Source organism: Ovis aries, chromosome 13, assembly GCF_016772045.2.
Source record: "Ovis aries strain OAR_USU_Benz2616 breed Rambouillet chromosome 13, ARS-UI_Ramb_v3.0, whole genome shotgun sequence".
NCBI classification, from domain to species: Eukaryota; Metazoa; Chordata; class Mammalia; order Artiodactyla; family Bovidae; genus Ovis; species Ovis aries.
Window position 1 is genome coordinate 1,506,974 of NC_056066.1, and position 4,447 is coordinate 1,511,420.

At 39.1% G+C, this 4,447-nt stretch overlaps 1 protein-coding gene across 2 annotated transcripts in view; it reads left to right on the forward strand.

Annotated features, from left to right (window-relative positions):
• The window catches only part of PLCB1 (phospholipase C beta 1), an 857,274-nt gene that overhangs the window by 759,254 nt on the left and 93,573 nt on the right, over nucleotides 1–4,447 (forward strand). The gene's annotated exons all lie outside the window — the stretch shown is intronic.

Consider the following 4,447-nt stretch of genomic DNA (forward strand, 5'->3'; position numbering starts at 1 on the left):
AAACTTCTTAGCTGGATACGTGTGTCTCAGATCATCCATTTGGGATCATTATCTGCCACGTCCTTTAGAAGTTCCTTTCATAGAGTCTACTCATGGTAAACTCCTTGGTTTTGTTGTTGTTGTTGTTGTTGTTTGTTTTCATTTCTCTGTGTTAATGACTTTATTTTACCTTCATTCTGCAGCTTTCACTGGGTATAAAATTTTCACTGGGCATAAAATTTTAGGTTGGCAGTTATTTTCTTTTAGCACATTGAAAATAAGATTCCTCCAGTTGCTCCTGTTACTAAGAAGTTAACTATAAATCTTAGTGTAATTCTTTTGGTGATAACCTGTATTTTTCCTCCTTTGCATGCATTTAGATTTTTTTTATGTTTTATGTAATTTTCTTTATGTTTTATGCACATTCCTTTAATGTGTCTATGTAAGCATTTGAGGTGACTGGATGGATAGCTTTCACTAGTCCTGTAAGAGCTCAGCTATCATGTCAGTAAAATGATTTCTGATACATATTCTAAAAAATTCCTTCCATCACATTATTTACATATAAGATAGAATGGACCTTCTTAGTCTGTCTCCTTTTTTTTTAACTCTTTCTAGTATTTTCCATCCTTTGTGCTGTGGACAGTTTTATCTCTGGTCCTTTTTCTAATTCCCTAATTCTTTGTTTATACTGCTATTTCACTCATCCACTCCATTAATCATAGCTTTTGTATTTCATTTAATTCTAGAAATTCTATTTGGTTTATTTTCAAATCTATGATTTGTGTATCTGGCTTATTGTAGGAAAGGTTTCCTCTGAGATTCCTCATTCCTGCAAGCCACAGGCTTTCTTTGAATTTTGTCCTTATCCTAGAAGGCTGTCAAAAGATGAATTCAAAATTTCCAACAGTAGCAAAAGCCCCTTAGGAAAAAAGCAACTTCCCTGCTAATTACCTATATAGGTTTTGACATCCCTTGGAATTTAGGCCTTCCTTAAATTTTTGTGATTCTTAGTTTCTTTAAAGAATATAGTGTTAATATATAAAGAATATAGTGTTAATATCAAATTCAGCTTTTCTAGTTGTTTTTCAATGAGAATAATGGTCCAAATAACCTAACCATTACTAGAAATAGAAATTTTCCATATAGTGTTTCTAAAATGCATCAGATTTAGTATCAGTTTGGACATCATATGAGCATCTGTATCAGTTGGGGTTCAACTAGAGAAGCAGAGCCAGTAGGAGGTTATGTGTAAGTGTTACAGGGGATTGGCTCATGTAATTGTGGGGGCTGGCTGTGCAGTCTCCACAAGGCCATCTCTCAATCTAATGTTGGGCCCTGGCTGGCAGGAAGTCTGGAAGAGAAGACCACAGTGGGGCTTGGCCACCAGGATAACCTGCAGAAGCTGAAATTCTGCCACAGGGTTGAATACACACGTGCACACACACACCTAGCGGGCCTAGGAGTCAGAACAACTGAAGCAAGACCCAAGCAGGAGGGAAAGTGGCTACAGGCCCAGTAGCTGCTTCACCCCAGTACACGTCAACAGATCAGCAACAAGGCATGCGTGTTGTTAAGTGGCTGTTGCCTTTCTCATCAGCCCTCCAACCCACTCTTAACTGGGAACATACAGAAAGGAAACCCTGGCATATGTCCAGCTTAGCCAGGTTGAAGCCAGGATGAAACCATCTCACTATCATTTTTAAATCAGCACTTTTCTTATTCAATTTTTCTTTCTTTAAAGATTGTATTATATGATTACAGGGATCCAACATGGAAACACATTTCTAGAACTGAAAGGAACCCTCTCCTCAGACCTGCAGGGCATTCCCCAGGTTGGCCCCTACAAGACAACTGAGTTTGAGATTTAAACAGATTTGAAACTGAGATTCTCCTGGGCACCATTGAGTACTCCCCTTTTCCTCCACCCTATTACCTTTCTTTTCCCTTCCTTTGTCCTATTTTCCTTTCCTAAGGATGAGAAAATGTGTGGGAGTGTGGTGATGGGTGTAATGGATGGAGGAAAGTGGATCCGAAGACAACACTCAACACCTGCTGGAACAGATAACATTTATATTGGTGGGGTTGAGTCTTCTCAACAGGCACTGAGTTTAGCATCAGGAACAGGATGAGATGGACTTCAACCCCACTGACTTTCTTTTACCCACCTGCCATAAACCAGAAGTCCAAAACCATGGATGGCCCACAGAACCTTTTGGATTTACTTTTATTTCTACGCTGTGTGCCTATCACTGTGCATGATTTACATGAATTTTGCCAACAGTCATTAGATATTTTGTTCCTAATTTAGCTCTAGTTTGTTTTTAAAGGCCTGCTCTGATATAACTAGCATAGTAAAAATAATCAAATAGACTATTAAATGTAAAATTTAATTGATCTCAGGATACTAATATCTGATCTTTCTATGACCTTCAACATTTTCAGGGTGAGAATGGCCAAACTCAATCCAAGAGAAGTATTTATTTGTAGAAGTTCCAAAAGGAATTGTGTTAGTGCTTTGAAATTTTTGATGAAGTGGTATGTGGAACTAGAGAAAAGGCTAGTGCAAAAGGGCACATGCTGAAGAAAGTTTCTGTTCAGATAGGAAAGCAATTTCTCAGAACAAGAAACTAGAACTCTATTTCCCACGTATTAAGGCCAAATTAATGTAACAAATCTACCTACCACTTAAAGTCCTGCTTATACATTCCCTGTCAACAAAAATCAATTGACACAAGCTCCTACATTTATTATAATCATTTGCTGAGAAAAATCTTTGAATTTGACAAGATCTTTGATTTGTAATTTAAACCGAGACGAATAATATTTTATATTTCAAAGAGTTTTATCAGTAGGATTGGTTTTAACTTTTTCTGACTCTACAATAGAATAGTTAAACAGCTTATCATGTCTCTGATAGTTTGGATGGATTTTCCACTACGTACTTTTTATGGCCATTTCTCACACACATATACAACTTGATGCACGTAGGGGGAAGCTTAGTGTGCCTAATCATTTGGGCATCAGAACAGATTTTGACCTAGCTTATTATGCTAAGACATGGAAAAATCACATTTAAGATAGTCGTCACAGCATGTAATATATTTGGTGACAAATAAAAAATAAATATGTTGTCTTCTAGCTTTGGTTGAAAATGATTTCACTAGGTTTGGGGAAATATATAATAAGCTGTTTCAAGTCTTAACTTTTTATGGAGTCTCTGTTTTTGATGGAGTGAAAATAATCCTAGGACTTGAAAAATATTATAAAATCAGTTAGGACATGTTTATAATCATTCAGCTACCAACTGCAGATCAATTATCCAGTGCAAAGTCACTGCCGTCTCTCCCCAGGATTTCTTAATAACCTCCTAAGAGGTCTTCCTGCTTCCGTGTGTGCCCAGTCACAGCCAGTTCCCAGCACAGCAGCCAGAGTCACCCTCTGGGAACACAAACCAGACCACTCTGCAAGACCCTTGCACAGCTCCCCGTATATCTCAGAATCAGAGTCAACAAGGTGTGACGTGATCTGAGCCCGCTTAGCTGCAGCCCTGCTTCTCCTGACTGACCTCCTCTCTGCTCAGGCCATCCTGGGCTCCTTGCTGGGCCCCAACAAGCCAGGCCAATTCCACCTGGGACTACTGCACAGGTTCTTTCTGCCAAGAATATTCGTTTCTCACATGTCTGCTTGGATAACTGTCCCCTGTCTTTCAAGTCTTGGCTCAAATCTGTCTTTTCAAAGAGGCCTTCCGTGACCACTTTAAGTTTACGCTCCCTGTCCACTCTCCCATCCCTGGCATCGCCTCTCTCCTTTATTCTGCTGCACTTTCTGGTTTTCATAGCATTTATTACCTCTCTTTAGGTCACCGATTTCTTTCTTGTTACTCAGTATGGGTTTCTCTTCATTAGAAAGTAAGCTCCATGGGGGCAGGGCTTTGCCTCACTGCTCCTCTTGAGTTCTAGGCATCTAGGAACAATGCCTGGCTCACAGCTGGTGCTCAATACTTAATTTTTTAATTCAACTTATGCTGATGGATAACGAAACTAATTTTGCATATTAAAAAACAGTTCTGTCTTTTCCAGAGGCAAGTATAGTCCCTAAATGTATAGCTGTTAAGCGAAGACTCACTGGACTGTATTGTTCAACTACTCTCTGGGACTCAGTGCAGTCTTTTCTCGGGTTTCTCGACAGTAGTGGACTTTCATGGAGAATTTCTCAAAAACAGTAGTTGTGATCATATTTAATATCTAATTCCTACAAAGGGAGGGAAGAACCAAAGAAAATCCCACGGCCTATTCCATTGCATCTGTGACAGAAGTGTTGAAGCATAAAGGCACTGGAGGTTTTAAATCTCCATTCTAGAAGGCACTCCAACAGAGCTCCCAGACAGAGAATTTGAAACAGCAGATGACTCAGAAATCAGTTTCAGTGTCACAAAAATGACAGCCTCGCTTTTTTTCCCACACAG